At 43.8% G+C, this 21,261-nt stretch overlaps 1 protein-coding gene across 13 annotated transcripts in view; it reads left to right on the forward strand.

The window, feature by feature from the left end:
• The window catches only part of LOC310702799 (uncharacterized protein), a 328,820-nt gene that overhangs the window by 130,072 nt on the left and 177,487 nt on the right, over window positions 1–21,261 (forward strand). The window contains exons 1-2 of one of the 13 annotated variants that reach the window (XR_014523610.1): window positions 17,686–17,792; window positions 18,746–19,628. The exons of the other annotated variants lie outside the window; for them this stretch is intronic. The gene's annotated coding sequence lies outside the window, so the exon portion shown is untranslated. Of the gene's footprint in view, window positions 1–17,685; window positions 17,793–18,745; window positions 19,629–21,261 lie in introns of those variants that run through there. 13 annotated transcript variants of the gene reach the window in all.

Consider the following 21,261-nt stretch of genomic DNA (forward strand, 5'->3'; position numbering starts at 1 on the left):
AGGGAGCCACTAGTACATTGTGTCAACATTGTGTATCCAGAGCCACTGTTATGTACTGAGTTGAATAGGATCCAAATTGCAGCAGTCTGATTGGTCCTAGAACAATAGGATTCAGAATGCAGCAGTCTGATTGGTCCACAGGAGCCACCCAATCCAACTCCAGGTGGAAGTGAATCCGCAACCTGATTGGCCTACAGGAGAATCCTGGAATTAGCCAATCATGTGGGGCCCATTGTCTAAATAATGTATATAAAGCAGACATTTCGGGGGAGCTTCCATTCCTCCTCACTACTATGAGCTGAATAAAGAGCATGAAATCCACACTCAACTCCAAGTATATTTCAGCCACCAATTGAAAACAAATAGCCTGTGCCTTTTTGAAGCTCTCTTTAACCTTGTAGGCAGAACGCTGTCTAAAAGTAAGGATTTGTTTTACTGAATTCGGGCCTCACCTCAGTAACTTGCCTGAATTGATTTGAGGTTATATATGAAGCTGTGTGGCAGGGCTCCTAACCTAGGCCTGTCCGAGTCTTAAGGGGAAAGAAGGAGAGGGGAAGCTGTGGTTTGGGTTGCCCTTAAGGTGACAGTGCTGGAATACAACACCTCGACGTCATCTTGTCTCGTAGTAGTGATTTCCCTCAGATAATTACGCATTTTCTGAGGGAAAACAAGGTGCTTTCTTTTTCTGGGGGTGTGTGGGGTTTCGCAGTCCCTCCCACACTATGATGTTATCACATGACCTGGATGGAACTTGTGCACAAAGCGGTTGGGGCTCTTCTCAAAAAGGTTTGGCTCTGCCCACGCCGTGGCCTATGCAACATCATCGCATCACGAAGTGTGGGCTGAGCTGGGCTAAAAACATGCAGCCCTCGCCACTCTTCAGCAGCTTTGGAAGCAGTAAAAAAACCACCAAAGATGCCTGTCTCTGAAAGACTATCTAGGTTTGGTTTGGTTTTTTAAAATTAAAAAATGGGACCTATCTGTGTGAAACGCTTGAACTTGAGAAATAAAATAAAATAAAAGCCGCCACTGTTGCAAAATGCAGCATTTGCTGTTCCAAACGCAGAGGCTGAAGAACACCTTCCTTCATTCCAATGCCATGGATGTTAGTAGTCTCGAGGTGTCTTCACCCTACCAAAGCAGTTTTTTTCCTGAGATTTGTCCCATAACATTGTCTGTACTGTAATAAATGAAAATCTGCCTTTATTCTCTTATGGGGGACACAAGAGCCCTTATAGAGTCCTTTGTAGGTTCTCCATTGGTCGGAGAAAATAACAGAGGCCAACCAGAGAATATTGAGAAGCAAAGCAGCTCGTAAGCCTGATCTTTATTGAACTGTTGCAACAGGGTGCTCCCTTCACATGCAGGAAAGGAGGAGGATTCTGAACAAAGGTGTGTCTGCCCTTATATAGACTTTTTAAATTGCCTGCCCTGGAGTCCAAGACCACCCCCAGAAACATCATACCTACATCACAGAAGAGGCAGTCTACAACAGAAATCTGAGTGTGTTGTTTATCTCCTGTCTGGCCATTACCTGTTAATGTTACTTGATTGGATACCCTGGGGAGCCTGGCAAGTCTTTTGTAATGACAAATACTTAGTTCCTGAGCCAGGTCACAGGCTCACCCTATTCATACACAGACATACCCTTAAGACAGGATTTGTGAACAAAAAGACAATGGGGAAGATCCCTCAGCCCCTCCCTCCTTGCAGAGAAAACATTTGGTCAGTTTGGGTGTCAAAATGGTTTCAAGGCGGTCCTCCTGTGTGGCTCCAGACATGTGGTCAACACATCTATGTATGTGCTTGGTTGGTACATTTATGATTATATATATATATATATATATATAAAATAAAACACCTTAATTTTTTTAAATTTCAGTATGTAACACAGATACAGAAAGGTGAAAAGGTGAATGGTTTCACCACAGCGACCCCACTGAATGCCTCTGTGTTTTGTTGCTGAGAAGTAATTCGCTCACGGAGGCGATGCTCACTTGCCCTGCAACTTGTTCCTTGTGACTAAGGAATTCTTTTTTAAACACCCGCCTCCTCCAGTGCAGAGCTTGTGCCTAGAAACTTCAAACTGGGCAGCACATTATGAGGCAAGTATGGAGTGACCTAAAGCCCTGTTTGCCTTGTAATGACAATATAAAAGGTAAAGGGACCCCTGACCATTAGGTCCAGTTGTAGCTCATCTCGCTTTACTGGCCGAGGGAGCCAGTATGACTAATCCGCTTCTGGCAAACCAGAGCAGCGCACGGAAACACCGTTTACCTTCCCGCTAGAGCGGTACGTATTTATCTACTTGCACTTTGACATGCTTTCGAACTGCTAGGTTGGCAGGAGCTGGGACTGAGCAATGGGAGCTCACCCCTTTGCGGGGATTCGAACTGCCGACCTTCTGATTGACAAGTCCTAATCTCTGTGGTTTAATCCACAGTGCCACCCGCGTCCCCAATGACAATATAGAACCCTGCAATTCAGGATGGGATCTTCAGTCTTCCCCTGCCTATTTTTTATATGCCACTGCTCTTCCTCATGTCCCATGCTGCACCCATTTCTTCCCTAGCCAGCCTTCAGAAATATGCCCACGGGGAGAAAGGGAACCTGGGAGAACTGGCAGAAAGAGAAGTTTTAACTACTTCTTGCGCACAGGCCAATTCTGCACTCCCTCCTACTCTCAAAGTTCTGCTAGGTGGGGAGAAGGATTAACACTATACCAGGTTTTGTTTTTTTAAAAAAGGCATGTCATAATGATATCATTACAAACTTGGAGCCTTTACCTAACTCTGGGGTCAGCAAACATTTTCAGCAGGGGGCTGGTCCACTGACCCTCAGACCTTGTGGGGGGCTGGACTATATTTTGAAAAATAAATAAATGAACAAATTCCTTTGCCCAACAAATAACCCAGAGATGCATTTTAAATAAAAGCACACATTCTGCTCATGTAAAAACACCAGGCAGGCTCCACAAATAACCCAGAGATGCATTTTAAATAAAAGCACACATTCTGCTCATGTAAAAACACCAGGCAGGCCCCACAAATAACCCAGAGATGCATTTTAAATAAAAGCACACATTCTACTCATGTAAAAACACACTGATTCCCGGACCATCCGCGGGCCAGATTTAGAAGGTGATTGGGCCAGATAGTTTGCCTACCCGAGAGTCCTAACCCTCATCAGTCCAAATGGGAAAAAATAATTAAATAGGGAAATACTGATAAACATGTGTTGTTGGAGGAATGTGCCACAGGATACTATTAATATAAGCCTCAAAGAAAGTGTCTACAAAATAGGTTTTTTAAGTGGCATTTAACGCCAAAGCATCTTAGATGTACAGTATAGGCAATAAGTCCACAATGGAGATGTAAGAAGCCTAAAGCCAGCATTTTACACACATTTTGGAATTGTTCTCGAATGATCCAAAAAGAAGTGTTCCCCCGTTCCATGAAATAATGTCATATAGATAATAACATTTTGAGATTGAGTCACTATATATCAAGTTTCAATTTAAGAGAGGGAGGTTTAAAAGGTTGGGTTGGTGGGTTTTTTCTCACTCTCTCTCACCAAAATCTAGCACTAAGAGGATGTTTGTAACCATTAAGCCAAATCCAAAATAGAGAGCATGTAGGATTATCTTGATTTAGGTTCAGGATTCCCTGATATGCTTTTCAAATCCTAGCATGTGCAGTTTGTATATTTCTAATTTTTGTTTGAACCTTGGTTTTATTAAGTGTGGTTTGTACAGTTCATGGCTTTAGGGACTAAACTGTAGCTTCAAGTCATATATATAGAGGAAGCTGATTTATACTGAGCCATAGGTCTATCTCGCCCACTTGTGTTTAGTGATCAAACAGACTAAACTTCAGTCTGGCTGCCAACAGCTCCCCGAGGCCTCCTGAGGAGTTTTCCCCTCAGTCTTGCTGTTTCAGATTCTTCAAAGTAGAGATGGCAGCGATATTGCATTTGGGATCCTCTGTGCAAATGTTCATGTCTGGGCCCTGGAAAGATAACAAATAGTCTCTGCCAAGGGAATTATAAGCCACCACATCCACCCCTTCTGTTCTGAGCCCACTAGGCTTGATTTTTTCATTGTTGTAGTGCTGTGGGAACCTTTTATAGGAACATAGGAAGCTGACTAACACCCAGTCAGAAAACAGAGAATTATATTCACAGGCCAGCAGTGGATCTCCAGAATTTCAGACAGAGGGTTTTCCTGGTGGTCCTACCTGGAGATATGAGGGACCTTATGCATGCAAAGTAGTCAGTGTACCACTGGGCCACATACCCTCCCATGGAGAGTCCCATGCCACTTCCAACGATATATGGATGATGGAGCCATGTTGGTTGCGAAAATGATGGGATTGCTGCCCATGCTGGCATGCCCCTCCCTAAGGCCTAGTCATTGTTTCTGTCAAGAAGTCACACTGTTCATGGGACACATGCAGCTGGATATTAGCAGAGTAGCATGAGGTTAGAGTCTAGACTGGGTGGGGGGCATGGCTTGTATGTCACTGATGGAAATGATTGAATCCTGTGAACTGCCCTGAGACCATATACTACTACTACTACTACTAATTGTTCTTAAGTGCTAATGCTCACAATTCCACTGCCTTGTTTTTTTAAGTTTCCAGTCCTCATTTCCTGTTGTTGCTGTCTCTGATGAAATAGGTTGTACATATTTTGAAATACTATAAAAACTGGCAAAAGCCTGTTTAGAAGAGGTGATGGTGGGGTGATTGGGACCATTCTAACTCTACAACTCTTTCAAGCTCATAATTGTCCTGTCGTATAACCTTCAGCACTTAGCGGGGTGGGGTGGGGATTGCTATTGTCTGTCCCCACCTAGGAAGGATAATGTTATGTACTAAGCTTGGATCCTAGAACAATAGGCAAGTAGGATCCTAGAATGCAACAACTGATTGGCTGGCAGGAAAAGACCAATCAGGCTCTAGGAGGGAAGCAGAATCAGCCAATCAGACGGGATTCATTGTGTAAATAATGTATATAAAAGCCTTAGGTTTGGGGGGGGGGGGCAATTCAATCACTGTTTTACAAGCTGCAATAAAGAGCATGAAATCACTACAGGACTCTGAGTATATTTCAGATAGTCTTTACTTAGCCTAATTAATGGGGGAGAGTCTCTCTCTCTCCCTTTTGTTAATCATGGCCAATGATGATCAGGGCCAATGGGAGCTAGACTCTGATCACACCTGAAGGGAACCACATGAGCTGTCTTACCAAACTTGGTCCACTGGGAAAGGAGGGGCAGAGAGACTTGCCCACCTGGCATGGATCTTTGTATAAAGCCGCTTCATATTTGTCAGTTTTAGGCATGTGTAAATTGGTGCAGATTTAATCAATTAAATGTTGAATTGGTTGAAACTCATATAATCAAGCAACTAAAATTTCTCAAATTAATTTACACATAGCCCTCTTGGCAAAACAGACAAGGAAGACGAAACCCATTTTGTTCTGAACCTGATACACAGAGCAGCTCTTTCAGAATTGCATTTCATTTACAGCAAATAACTTAACAAGATAAAAGCCTCAGGAAAAGGACAATATATTTACAGCAATTGGATTTGCAAAGCTGGGAGTGTGCTAAAGGATTATTAATTTGGATATGGTGCTTTCCCCCCCCAGCATTGCTATGTAGCTGAAATGCGCTTATTGTGAACGGCAAGCCCATTTCTAGAAAACAGTGCCGTTCATTTTTGTTTGTTGTGCCTTGCGTGAATAGGCCCCTTCAACGTGGGCCTTAAAAGTTAGCATATTTATGGCCTGAGCCTGTAACATGCTGCACCAGCAAATAAATTGGTCCAGATGGAAGTATTCAGGCTGCTGTGGCTGTGCAGCGTCACAAACCACAACGTTCTGTTGGCATTGCAGGCAGATAGTCTGGTGCATGGCTGTGTATTCGGGGCTGCAACACTAGTGTGCAAAACACCCTTTAGTTTCAACACCCCAAAGTGGTTCGGCATGCAGAGACGGGAGAAAATGTTATAATAATGCAAGGATTTGCCTGTGTTTCTGTGTACTTCCTCCTCTTTCTCTTGAACTTCTGTGCCAGCACACAGGACCAAGATATTTTGAACCACTGTTGTAGGAAACTCATAATCTGTTAACGGTGGCAGCTGCCTCATGGTAAGGCTGTCCCTGTTAGCGGAAGAGGACAAGGAGAGGTGGGCAGGTCCAGGAAACTGAGAGGCAAAGGCAGAGATGGAAGTCAGGCCATGATGGGAAAACCCAATATCTTTGGGTAGGATTCTTCAAATGTCTCTTAACACTCAATAAGCATTTCATCAGGATTCTTCCCACAGGTCATTTGGTGTCAGTTGGCCCAGTCAAAGTACAGTGGTACCTCAGGTTACATACGCTTCAGGTTACAGACTCCGCTAACCAAGAAATAGTACCTCGGGTTAAGAACTTTGCTTCAGGATGAGAACAGAAATAGTGCTCCGGCGGCGCGGCAGCAGCAGGAGGCCCCATTAGCTAAAGTGGTGCTTCAGGTTAAGAACAGTTTCAGGTTAAGTATGGGCCTCCGGAACGAATTAAGTACTTAACCTGAGGTACCACTGTATGTGATGGGAGGTGGGGGCAGTCCAGCCATAGCGGGCTCTGTTGTCTTCTATGATAGCCTTCTCGGTACTTTCCTTCTCCTTCCCACAGGACACCTGGTCTCACTTGTTTTTAGAGTTCCTCTAAACATGTGCCGTGTATCTCATAACGTGAGTCACCACAGAGGACAACTTCCGCATTTATTTGACCCCACATAAGCTTCGGACTTCAAAGCCCTGCCTTAAAAACCTTATGCATTGCCATAAATCCTAGCATAAGGCAGTGTTTCTGAAACGTGGGTCCCCAGCTGTTGTTGGACTACCATCATCCCTTGCCACTGGTCCTGCTAGCTAAAGGATGATGGGAGTTATAGTCCAACGACAGTTGAGGACCCAAGTTTGAGAAACACTGGCACCAGGAGAGGCCTGTTGGATCAGACCAAAGGTCTGTCTGGTTCTGAGTCCCGCATTGCACAGGAGGAAGACGGGTGCCTTTTGGAAGCGCATCATCAGGCTGTGATGGCAGTAATGATTTCCTGGTAGCAGACTCAGACGTGAAATTCGGATGGCTATGTAGCCAAAATGGGGCTTCTGTGATACAAGAGAGTGCCCCGCAAGACGAATGCCTCACAAGACGAAAAACCCGCTAGACGAAAGGGTTTTCCGTTTTTCGATGCGCTTCACAAGACAAATTTCCCTATGGGCTTGCTTCGCAAGACGAAAACGTCTTGCGATTTTTTTCGCTCCCCCCCTTTTTATAAGCCGCTAAGCCTTTAATAACCGCTAAACCGCTAATAGCGCTAATCCGCTAAGCCGCTAATAGGGTTGCTTCGCAAGACGAAAAAACCGCTAGATGAAGAGACTCGCAGAACGGATTATTTTCGTCTTGCGAGGCACCACTGTACCAGCCAACTCCCCTCCCCCTCAAATAATCCCAATCCAATGAGGATTGAGAATTCTCCATAGGCACAGAATGTTGTATTTCAGTTATAAAATAAAAGTAAAAATCTACAATATCCTGAAGGAAGGTGTGGCTAGGTGTCTTGCTAAAACCAAGGAGAAGCGTTTTAGTTAGAAGCTGAGGATGCACTGTAATATTCTATAGCCTTTTAAATGTCTCTGTGGAAAGGGGGGTATTGTTATGTTGTTTTGGTTTAATTATGTACTTTTGTTTTATCTTGTATTTTATTCTGCGAACCACCCTGAGATCTTTTGATGAAGATCTTTATATTTATATTATTAAATATAAATTTAATAAACAAAACAATTAAAATGAAACGTTTTGTTGCATGTGGCATGTGTCACAGTTAATAATCATTGATAGACCCGCTTTCCTCCATGAATTTACGGTAATTCAAAGCACGTGGCTTCCACCAAAGAATTACGGGGACTGTGGTTTCTTAAGTGTGCTGGGAATTGCAGCTCTGCGAAGATGGGTAAACTACACTTCCCATAATTCTTTGGGGGAAGCAATGTGCTTTAAATATACAGCGTGAGTGTGGTTTAAACCCATCCAGGCCACTTGGTATCATCTCACCTTGTGATGGTGAATTTCACAAAGTGAATATGTGTTGCACACTGTGGCTTAAGTATTTCGTGGGCCAAACAGCACACCACTTCACATGTCTGCAGTGTGTATTTGCCATGGTAAACACTGGAAAACTGCACGTCCATGGAGATAAGTATACTCCAGGGAGCAGGATCAAGTCACAGCCACTGGCCGTCTGGGTCATTCACTGTACACTCCTGCACCGATGGATACATGGCAGGCATGTCTGTTTAGTAAAGTGTGAATCAGCCCTGGCAGTCATTATGAAACAAGCTCCTATGACCGAAAAGGGAGAGAGCAAAAATTAGACACGTTATCACTGCGGGTTGAGGTAGTGTTTTGAAATGGGACTTTTTCTCCCTTTCCCTCGCTCAGCGCCTCCCCCAATATAATCCATTGTTGAGTAAACAGTCATAAATCTGTTGCAGACGGACAGGCTACGCCTACTCAAATTGCCTACTGCTGCAATTTCAGCTTCAAGCTTTAATGCCCTAAACATGAATAACTTTTGTGAGCAAGGCACAGATCTGATTAATGATGCAAGCTTGCCAACCACTGTATTCAACAACTGCAGCAGCAGACCCACACCCCGCCCTGTCCTTTAACTAACTAAATAAGCAAATTTCAGCACTGAATTATACAAGTGCACCAGAGCTTAATAAACTGTATTCTAAAAGACACGGCAGATAAGGTTTCGTAGCCCCGCTGGGCTAGCAAACTCAGCAGACTTGTTCATTTAGCTTTCTGTTTTCTGGTGTTTGCCAACTTTTTGTCTGTTAATTCAGACGCAGGAGGAAGAACGTGTGTGGTTATTTGGTCAATTGGCTCCTTTCACAGACAGATGGGTTCTCCCAAGCCTACTGTCTTTAAATACACGTGCACGCACACACACAAAATGTATATCATGTTAAGTATGCAGCGGAGTGGGACCCCCTGCTTTGATGTACTCCCAGCTGGTGCCAAGCGTATTGCTCTGCTTTCCTTTGAACCACATCAGTGAGGCTGGGAGGGGGCAGCCCAGGACCTCCATGCACACTGCTCAGGATTGCGCCCCGGAGAGGTCACTGTGGTGCAGCTGATGCTGCAAAAGCAATGCAGGAGGCAGCAGTTACGCAATACCAGTCTCTGCAGCCACAGCAGGCGCTGTGATTCTCCAGCAGATTGACTTCACTCCTGGAAGCACATTCCATTGTTGCTTGAGACAGGCGGATGCCAACAGCAACTCCTGTGAGCATGACTGAAGCTGTTGCTTGCCACAAAGCTAGAGGTGACTTGTAATGAAGAGTTACCATCTCCTTCTTTTCTGGCATGCTCAAGTATCAGGCAAAAATGGGTGTGTTTGTATATCACATCTGTATCTTGTTGTTGTTGTTTAGTCGTTTAGTCGTGTCCGACTCTTCGTGACCCCATGGACCAGAGCATGCCAGGCACTCCTGTCTTCCACTGCCTTCCACAGTTTGGTCAAACTCATGCTGGTAGCTTCGAGAACACTGTCCAACTATCTCGTCCTCTGCCGTCCCCTTCTCCTTGTGCCCTCCATCTTTCCCAACACCAGGGTCTTTTCCAGGGAGTCTTCTCTTCTCAATCTATATCTTAGCAGTCTTCTTTTACTGTTGTTAGCCGCTCTGAGCCCGGCTTCGGCTGGGGAGGGCGGGATATAAATAAAATATTATTATTATTATTATTATTATTATTATTATTATTATTATTATTATTCTGAGGAGTTCAAAGCAGAAAACATGAGGCTATCACATTCTCCCACTGCCCAACCCAGTAAAACTGAGATTTAGTGATGGGCCATAGTCTATGCTATGAGATACCTATTGGAGGAGTTGAAAACTCATGCCTGTAACCCAAATCTAATGGTCTGTCTGCTGTGCCACATTAGTTCTGTTCTACAACTGAAGTTTCTCCCATTGTGGAGAGGCGCTGATGGGGAAACCTTGTCCTGTCATATTTGTGACTATCATCCCAGCAAAAGCAAACGAGCTCAGCAAGGGAAGAGTGGGTGGAGCTCAGCAAGGGAAGAGTGGGTGGAGCCTTGAAGGTGTTTATTACCTTATTTCTAAAAACTTCTGCACTGTCAACATCAAGGACAGAAATCATGGCAGCATAAAGTCAACAACAAAATCACGTTAATATAGGCCAACCAAGTACAGTTGTCGGTCTACAACTCCCAGCATCCTTGACTCACTGGTAATGCTGGCTATAGTGGCAGACCACCATCTGACCAACATTTGGCAGACTAGAAGTTCTTGCAATAGCAGCAGTGACAGGAGGAAAAATTTTCTGATAGGGAAGTGGCTCACCATTAGCAATGACAGTAAAGGTAAAGGGACCCCTGACCATTAGGTCCAGTCATGGCTGACTCTGGGGTTGCAGCGCTCATCTCTCTTTATTGGCCGAGGGACCCGGCGTACAGCTTCCGGGTCATGTGGCCAGCATGACTAAGCCGCTTCTGGCGAACCAGAGCAGCACACGGAAATGCCATTTACCTTCCCGCTGGAGTGGTACCTATTTATCTACTTGCACTTTGAAGTGCTTTCGAACTGCTAGGTTGGCAGGAGCAGGGACTGAGCAACGGGAGCTCACCCTGTCGCGGGGATTCGAACTGCCGACCTTCTGATCGGCAAGTCCTAGGCTCTGTGGTTTAACCCACAGCGCCACCCGTGTCCCGCAGCAATGAAAGTAGCAGAGCTTATTTGTTTTTCCCCTAAGACTTTTGCTTGTTTGCTTGCTGCATTTGCAGCCTAGCCACTATTTTACTCCCTCTCAGTGCATTAGACTAACATCTTTCCAGGGCATTGAAGGCAGAAAATGGCAGGGTGCCACAAAAATTGGTAGAGGATTTTTGGAGAAAATTCTGTAGCACTCCATTTTCTAGGAAGGTGAGAAAAATGAAAAGGAAATCTTAGAAATTTTCTCTGAGATATTTCAGGTCAGCTCTACTGGATACTGTGCAGATGTCCTGTATGAAGGCCAGCAGACCTTTCCACACACAAGAACCATCTTTCTTTTCTTTCTTTTTAAAGACTAGCAGTTGCTACAGCCTCTTTCAAGTATTTATTTATAGCCAGGATGAGAGATAGAAACCTGCCTTTAAAAAAATGAGCGATGAGATTATACCAAACCCCACTGAATTTTGCATAAGGTCTTAAATTCCACACTGCCTGGTACGATTGCTGCCATGCAGCTTCCTAAACTCCCTGTTTAAGCATTATATTCTCGTTGTGATTTATTTTCCCCCTGGAGTGCTGAAGTGAACACAGTCCACTAAAATTAATTCCAAGGGAAAAGAAACTGGTTCAAATCTCCTGAGAGATCAGGCTGCTGTTTCCCTGAGGGAAAGCCTCCTCTCCACTTGAGAAATGTGCCTCTTGCTTGATACATTTTTCATTTGCTGCATATTAGCAAATTAAAAAAGACAGCAGATTTATATTTCCTGCAAGAGGTGATTGTATAACAGAAGTCAGCTAGTTTGTTTCCCTGTTTATTTCAACATGGTTAATTGGCTAATAAAGATGCAATAATCTGAATGGCAACACGTTCCAAAATATGGAAACGTGTCTTTCTGCTCTGCCAAGCCTGCTTCGTTAATCGCCAACACATTACGGTAATAAAAAGCTCATCCACTAAGCACAAAGCTGTAACGCAAGACATTACAACGGCCCTAAATTTCGGTGAGCCGTCAGCACCAATGCCAGGCTTTAATTATGATTTGTGAAAGGGAGTTGCTGAACAACCATACGTGTCACCTTTATTGCCCTTGGGCCTAAAGAGTGTTCCATTCTGAAAAATGTCAGCATAGCTTGGCTCCCTGACCATCCAACAGGCAAATGAGGGAGTGCTCGTATTCCTTATTTATTGATTTTGTTTTGCCCCCCCCCGCCCCCCAAGATCTGTGTGGCCACTGGTGTACTCAAGGCAATTTGCATATATCTTCTGAAATACTTCAAACAGCATAATAAAATAACAGCATATGAAACAAATATAACAGCTATATGGCTGGAGGCAGCATTCTCTTGGGAGGTGTTGTGATGGCCATTGTTTTCGTGAGCACTCACTTTGCATGTAGAAGATGACAGATCAAACTCTTGACATCTCTGATTAAAAGGTTTCCAGGTGCCATAATTGGGACATGAGGCTCCTGCAAATGATCTGCATTATCAAGCATTATCAAGCCTCCCAGAGTGGCTGGGGAAACTCAGCCAGATGGGCGGGGTATAAATTAATATTATTATTATTATTATCATTATTATTAATCTTAGCTTACTTGCACAAAGCTTTCATGGAGGTTAGACTATGTCTGATCTTTATTGAGCGTTCATTCTGATTTGTTTGTGGAGAGGTAATAGGCCTTCCCGATATTTCATTCAAATGCATTTCCTCATCACTTTCCTAACAGCAATTTATTTATTTACTAGATTTGTTTCAGCAGAGCGCTTTAATTGCACAAACCTACATTTCTGCTATATGCTCTTGTCTACCTCCCTCAAAATACTGACTTTCTAGAAGCAGCCACAAATGGACTAAATGGACTATCATAGTACAAGGCAAACTCTGCTCATACGCACTATTAAATGTATTGCACTGTTGCATCTTAGTTTTGAGATACGTTTCTATGAGGTGGTTGTTGTTGCTGTTTTTACTGGTTTGTTGATTTGTAAAAAAATTAATAATAATAATAATAATAGTATTTATTTATTTATTTGTTGGTTTGTTGGTTGGTTGGTTGGTTGGTTGGTTATTTGACCGGGTTGCCCCTGGGTTGTAACCTGCTTTGGGTCTACAGCTTTAAGAGAAAGGCAGCCATAAAGCATAATAAAAGAGATTATTATTAATCTACCGGGGAGGTAACGTTATCAGACCTAACTCTGCACCTATCTCTTATGATGAATGTTTGAGCTCCGAGCAACTGAAGGCATGCAAACACAACGCAGCTGAAATTTCATGTTCATTTTAAAGCATTTGTATCTCTGGAACCCACCACCCCATCCTTTTCGGTTAATGAGTATTATCACATAACAAGTAATGGCTTTCCTGGTTTAAATATCACTACTACTCTTTCCAATGACTGCAGACGTCACTCCTCCACTGGTCTGGCCTGGATACAGTGGTACCTCAGGTTAAGAACTTAATTCGTTCCGGAGGTCCGTTCTTAACCTGAAACTGTTCTTAACCTGAAGCATCACTTGAGCTAATGGGGCCTCTTGCTGCTGCCGCGCTGCCGGAGCACGATTTCTGTTCTCATCCTGAAGCCAAGTTCTTAACCCGAGGTACTATTTCTGGGTTAGTGGAGTCTGTAACCTGAAGCGTATGTAACCTGAAGCATATGTAACCCGAGGTACCACTGTACTGCCTCATTCTGCCCTGTGTCTCAGATGAAATCCCATAATTATGTAATGAATGGTGTATCTGAAGAAGTGTGCATGCACACGAAAGCTCATACCAATAACAAACTTAGTTGGTCTCTAAGGTGCTACTGGAAGAAATTATTATTTTGTTTCAACTGTGGCAGACCATCACGGCTACCTACCGCCTACAGGAAAAAAGAAATGGATGGGGATGAGGGATGGGTGGAAAGATGGTAATGTCCCAAGATTGTGTGTGTGGTAAATTATCTGTTTTACATGCAGAAGGTCTCAGGTTCAACCCTCAGCCTCTCTAGGGAGGGAGAGTTGGGAGAGTCCCCTGCCTGAAACCATTCTAGCTGGTCCAAGGGTCTAGCTCCATATAAACCAGCCTTTTCTGTTCCTATGCCCCTGTTTTGATTTTCTCAGGCAAACAGTCTTTCCTGGGCCCAAGGGAACAACAGAGAGAAATCACATGTCTCCCTCTAGCAGCCAGCAAGATAAGGAGATTTTATGAGGACTCCAGAGGACAAACTATTTGCCTGAGAAAACCACCAGTAAACCAAGGAAGGGCGAATGTAGATGCTGTTCCCCAGAGCAGGAAGAATGCCTATTTGAGTCCAAAGCAAGAATGCACTAGATTGGCCACATTGTGTTTGGACTAGGGGTAGAGTAGAAAATCGATCTAGTTCACATTTAATGCTGAATCTATCAGATTTGCACTTTCCAAAGCACAACCATCATTTGAATTTCTCACTTATCTGAATTTTGTGGTGCAGGTTTCCAATGTGTGTTTTTTATTTTATTTTAAATGCATATATTGGGGACAGGCTCACCGAGTTAGGGCCAACATTGGGGGGGGGCATTGCACGTGCACGACATCACACACACGATGTCCCTCCCCCAGTCTGGCCAGGCCTGTCGGGACACACGGGTGTCCCTTTAAGAACTGCCAGAGTGCTTTCCCGGAAGGCTTTCTGGCGATCACAGCAGGGGACACAGAGGATGAAAATCACTCTCTCTCCCGCTCTCATTCGGCAGGCCAGTGCTCACCTGGGGGCAGCGGAAGTTGGGGAGGCTCAGCCCCCTGCCTAGAAATATTGAGGAGGCTAAACCCCCTCTACCCCCTATAGTTAGTGCCCCTGTATTGGGATAAGGTGAAAATGTTTCTCTATAACAGGGGTCAGCAAACTTACCGCGCCTCGGGCCGGTGTCTCCAGCCCGATTGTGCGGCGGGCCGGAGGGTGGGGGAGCGCGTGCCCATACGCGTGTGCACACGCTACTTCCGGCGCACTTCCAGGTCAGAGGAGGACCAGAAATAGCTTGTGCACACACGTATGGGCCTCCTCCGACCCTGATGTGCACCGAAAATAACGCTTGCGCATGCGCACAAGCTATTTTCGGTGCTCCTTCGACCCGGAAGTGGGCAGCTGCACAGCACCGGTAAGAGTGGGCGGCGGCAGTCGCTGCGGGCTGGATAAACGAGTCCCTTGGGCCTCATCCAGCCCGCGGGCCTTAATATGGGGACCCCTGCTCTATAACCATGCCCTTGGCTGATTAAACAATCCATGGCCTCTATGTTCAAATATATAAAAGGATGTCACATAGAGGAGGGAGAAAGGTTGTTTTCTGCTGCTCCAGAGAAGCGGACACAGAGCAATGGATCCAAACTACAAGAAAGAAGATTCCACCTAAACATTAGGAAGAACTTCCTGACAGTAAGAGCTGTTCGACAGTGGAATTTGCTGCCAAGGAGTGTGGTGGAGTCTCCTACTTTGGAGGTCTTTAAGCAGAGGCTTGACAACCATATGTCAGGAGTGCTCTGATGGTGTTTCCTGCTTGGCAGGGGGTTGGACTCGATGGCCCTTGTGGTCTCTTCCAACTCTATGATTCTATGATTCTAAATGTGTTTGTGGGAGGGGGGCTATTAGAATTGTAGATTTGTAAGGGACCACTGGGGTCATCTAGTTCAACCCCCTGCAATGCAGGAATATTTTGCCCAGTGTGGGGCTCGAACCCCCGACCCTGAGATTAAGAGTTTCAGTGCAAGCAAGAAGCACTATCAGAAGGACACATTCCAGCCTGGCAAGAACATTCAAGTAGAGCGCCAACCAAGGCTGGTAACAGGTTTGGACTAGGTAGAGTTGGTGGGGCTGGACAGGAGCATGGCCTGGACCACATTCATCTTCCAACCCTGATGTTTGCCATCCCTGCCTTCCTGCTGTACTTCTAACATATGGGAGGGTAAGGGCAAACAGTGTTGTTTCAATAGATGATATTATGGACTGAGGATTTTCATTGTGGTAGAAATCTTTTTTTAAGAAGGCTGGTTTTAGATGGTTTTCCAGGGGTAGCCAATCTGATTACCTGCAGATGTTGTTTGACTCCAACTCCCATCAGCCCCAACTGCCGTAACAATGATAGGGGATCATGGGAGTTGTAGTCCAGCAACTTCTGGAGGGCAGTAGACGCACATATAACAGGATCAGGGGTAGGGGTAGGGGTAGGGCCTGTGAGGGAATGCCAGTGAAATTCCCAAGAAAAAAGAAAATTAGCAGATTTATTTGAGTCACACAGGCTCCTGCCAGGTACCACAGCGAGATCATTACAGGTAAAAAATAAGCAAGTAACAAGTCTGAAAATATTCGAAAAGTGGACGAGGAGGAGGGGGAGGGAAAGAACACAGCAGCTATGAATTGTTTTATATATTTTGTCTCAGAAGCATTTTTAGCATTTGAGGTTCTGGCATTTTGAAATTAACCACAGTCACAATTTCACATCGTAATTCATGCGGGCTGAAGCATTTATGCTTCTCCTTCCACAGAACTTTCCGGACCCGACAGATATAGCTAAACCAATGCGATGTAAAAGGCATCTCAGCATTTTCCACTGGCTGTGGAATTGCCTGGATTTAATCCGTTAATTACTTTTTACATATGGGAGGGGAGTAGATACAAGCCCTCTGCTCATAAATTTCATTCTCGTAGCCTTTGAACAGCAGCAACTTGTTTTATTATTTCATCGTTACTGTTTTGAATTCACAGCTACTATTGGTGCCTTGGGTTGGAGGCATTTTGTATGGAGACATGTTGTTGTAGCAATCTCCAAAAATGAGAGACAGGCAGACTGCATTCCTTAAACTAATCTGGAATTGACTTTTTAATTTGACATGGCCATTATGCATCAAATAGCTTTGGTCATAACAAGACCATACATTGAATACACATGGCTTACCTTGAAGAATCCTGGAGACTGTGGTTTACCCTTCACAGAACTACAATTCCCAGCAGTCTTCAGTTCTCAGGATTCTTTTGGGGGACTAATGAGCCACAGTGTACAAGATGATGCTCTTTTTCATGGTTCCAATTTTGGTTCATGTGCATTTGAAAAGAGCGGTTAATCCTATTATCTTATCTCCTATTGGACGCAGCTGTGTGGCAACCTTGGTTTTTGAACAGCTTAGTTCTTGAACTAAGAACCTTGGTTTTTGAACAGCTTAGTTCTTGAACGTTTTGGCTCCCAGACGTCGCAAACCCGGAAGTGACTGTTCCGGTTTGCAAACTATTTTTGGAAGCCGAACGTCCGACGGGGCTGCAGCCAATCAGAAGCCACGCTTTGGTTTCCGAATGTTTTGGAAGTCGAACAGACTTCCGGAATGACTTCCGGAATTCAACTTTCAAGGTTCGACTGTACTGTATTGGCTTTTTACCACCTCAACTATAATGGCTTCTATAGAAGAATCCGGGAATTATTGATTTTAGAGAAGGTGTAGAGAATTCTTCAGATCCGCCACAAACTCCAGTTCTCTGGCAGTGGACATTAATCTTAAGCCCATTAAAGTCTTTGATGTAAATATGTCCTTGGTGTATCCTTTAATGTTTAAAAGCATTAAAAGCCCCTGCTGGATCAGGCCAAAGGCCCTTTCATCTAGCATCCCGTTCTCACATTTGCCAACCAGATGAGCACAACAGTCTTTCCCTCACTTGTGATTTCCAGCAGCAAGTATTCAGAGGCACTACAACAACAATTTTATTTATGCCCTGCCCATCTGGCTGGGTTGTCCCAGCCACTCTGGGCAGCTTCCAACAAACATAAAAATAATAATAAAACACCAGACATTAATATTAACAATCAGATCCTATGTGAAAAGCCACAATAACAATAACTTATATCAAATATTATTCTTACTTTTATTATTTATTGAATTTTTATATCGCCCTATACCTGCAAGTCTAAGGGCAGTTTGCTGATAAATAAAGCAATATTCAAAACTCCATTGGAATCCAATAGTCAACAGTAAAATTAAAGATTGGCAAATAATAAACAGTTTACAAAGCAAAACGCTAAGGGAGAGCACTAAGCCGCAGCGTCTATGCGCGCCGCCATCTTTATCATCAAGTTTGCTGATGATACTACGGTGGTGGGGCTCATTTCAGGAGGGGATGAGTCCGCCTATCGGGACGAGGTGGAGCGGCTTTGTGTTTGGTGTGGAGAGAACAATCTGGCTATTAATACGGCTAAGACCAAGGAATTGGTGGTGGATTACAGGGGAAAAAAGGCGGACATTCAGCCCTTGTATATCAACGGGGAACGGGTGGAGAGGGTGGCGGAATTCAGGTTTTTGGGAGTGACTATGGATCAGGGCATGACTTGGAGCGCAAATACCACTGCTCTGGTGAAGAAGGCCCAGCAGAGAATTTATTTCCTCAGACTTTTAAAAAAGAACAATCTGAGTGAGAGACTGCTGGTGTCCTTCTACCGAGGCTCCATAGAGAGCATACTTACATACTGTATTTGTGCTTGGTTCTCCAGTTGTACAGCTAGGGAGAGGAAGGTGCTCCAGAAGGTCATAACCACAGCCCAAAGGATTATTGGTCACCCTCTCCCACCTTTGGAAGAACTGTACGGTTCCCGTTGCCTTAGGAAAGCAAACAACATCCTGCAGGATCCATCTCACCCGGGATACAGTCTGTTTGCACTACTGCCTTCTGGCAGGAGGTATAGAAACATCAAGTCAAGGACAAATAGACTGAAAAACAGTTTCTACCCAAGAGCTGTGGCCTTTTTGAATGCTGTAACTCGATAGTGAGACCTGGGAGTTTGATGGGTGTGGGTGTGGGTGTGGTTGGAAGGTGGTTTGTTTGGTTGTTGTTGTGTTTTGCTTTTGTTGTTTTTAAGGGATGGCATCCAATTTCGTTGCACTTGTGCAATGTTGCACTAGTGTAATGACAATAAAGAATCTATCTATCTATCTATCTATCTATCTAAATAATAAACAGTTTACACTTATCAATTACAATAAAGAATTGCTAATCTATAATCAATAAAAAATAACAGCAAATAACAATGCATGAAATACCACAAAACATACAAAACAATGTAAAAGGATCAAATTGAGAAACAAAGACACACAACTTATAGAACTGTTTTTTAAAAACGATCCCTGAGCTCCTCTCTTTTCAGCTGCTTCTGCTGTTGTCAAAGTCATGGTCTGTGAAAGGCTCAGACTTGCTTCAGCCATTGGAACCACCATGGCTACCAGCTTGTTGTGCCTTCTGCAAGAGAAGATATTCAAATATACCAAAATTTCATTGCACAGCTGGCCCCATTAGCAGCAGGCTGCACACTCCACCGTTCCCCTGAGACACCTGAGCTAGCCTCCTCTGAGCACCTCTGGGCTAGCCTGCCATTCTCAGGTGGACAGTGGACTATCATCAGTGTTAATGCCCGGTTGGATTCTGCAGATAGAATCATAGAATTGTAGGGTTGGAAGGGACCTCAGGGGTCATCCAGTCCACCCCCCTGGGTGGCGTTTGTACGGAGCCCCCGGTCGTGACCTGTACACCACTAATCCGCTGCCACCAACCAGGTCCTCCCTGGTAAATCACTTAGTATCAGTCAGGTTCTTAGCAAAGAAGAGTGTAGTTTATTGCAAACACAAATAAACTTTAACTGCATTCGAAACGTTGTTACTCTTGACCTTCTTAGTCTTATTTTATCCTGTCTCTAACTCTTCTACTTCCCCTCACAAAAGAACCAACTGCACTAACTGTCTCTCTCTTTCCAACTGCCTGCCAACTGCTTTCCCAACTGCCTTTCCCAACCAACCAACCAACTAAAACCAACCAATCCAAACCTTGGGCTAAGCCCTTTTATAAACAGGTAGGCTCCGCCTCTGGGTTTCCTATTGGTCTACCTATTAACTCTTTCTTTCCCCCTGTACAGACATTTTCAAACAAACGGTCAAACGCCACACCCTGCAATGTAGGAATCTGCTCACAGACATCCCTGGGTGGGCTTGAACCACCAACCTTCTCTGGTTAGCAGCCAGGCGCACTGACCCTTATTGCGCCCCAACAACCAGCAGTTGGGAGGAGGGTGCCATTTTGTCCTTTGCGCCAGGCAGAAAAATGCCACAAGCCCCCACAGTTGTTTTTTTATTCTGTGGTCTCTCCTCCCCACCCCTCGACCAAATTGATTTAAATCACGATTTAAATCACTAGTCAGTAAAACTTGATTTCAATCATATATTTTTTTTACAGAAAGACTAATTATTGCTGGTATAATCTTAATATTTAGAACCAGATGAAGGTTTCATTTTTGGAATAATAAATTTTCAGAGTAGTTTTTACAGTTAGGCTATATCAAAAATTACTGATTTGGTTATACTATTAGAAATACATCGACAGATACTTATGAAATTATTGTGAGGTTTAATAAGTTAGCTGTTTATATTTGGATAACTTTTCTGCTGTACTTTATTGGAAGGAGAAAAATAATCATTTCCTTAATAACAATTGAAACAATTTATTTAACCAAAACAATAACATTATAGCATATTTATCCATGTTTGTTATCTGATGTGGTTAAACAATTTTTTTTTAAAACAACTTAGACTGAGTTTTAGCGCACATGAAAAACTTAAATCTTTATTTCCTGATGAAGAGCCTTAATGTAACTTAAATAGAAAACTATACAGTGGTACTTCAGGCTACATATGCTTCAGGTTACATACGCTTCAGGTTACAGACTCCGCTAACCCAGAAAAAATGCTTCTGGTTAAGAACTTTGCTTCAGGATGAGAACAGAGATCGTGCTCCGGCGGCGCGGCAGCAGCAGGAGGCCCCATTAGTTAAAGTGGTGCTTCAGGTTAAGAACAGTTTCAGGTTAAGTACGGACCTCCGGAATGAAGTAAGTACTTAACCCGAGGTACCACTGTATTTAGAAAGATTTTTCCTTCAAAAGCATTTTATTTTAAAAACCCAATTTAAATAAAGAAATCTGATATAAATAAAAAAGTCTGATTTAAATTTTAAAAATCCGATTTTTTGATATATATATATTTTTAATCATTTATTTTTATCTATCCTGAAGGAAAGTGATTTCCTAAAAACACAGATGATGTTGTTAATAGCATTCACCTGAGAAGTAGGCCACCAGAAAGGAGCGTAAAGGAAGGATTCCCTTTTATTCTCTTTACCCAAGCGTCACCATTCTAGCTAATTTATGGAAAGATAATCTTTGCCGTTTTTGTTTTGTTTTTACGATGCAGAAGATGATATATAGATTTAAATCTCTGGCATTTCTCCAGCCGTAAGGGCTGAGTGCCAGCACAGGCCGCAGTGCCAAAAAGCTTTCTCCCCACCTTCTTCCCCTTAGCTTCGTTAAGCTCTCAGCCTTGACTTTTCGGGATAGAGTGGGTCTCAGATGAGCTTTTCTGCATATCTGAGGTTGTTGATATTTCTTCCGGCAATCTTAATTCCAGTTTGGGATTCATTCAGACCAGCCTTTTGCA

Source organism: Podarcis liolepis (assembly GCF_965112155.1).
Source record: "Podarcis liolepis genome assembly, chromosome: 3".
Lineage (NCBI taxonomy): Eukaryota > Metazoa > Chordata > Lepidosauria > Squamata > Lacertidae > Podarcis > Podarcis liolepis.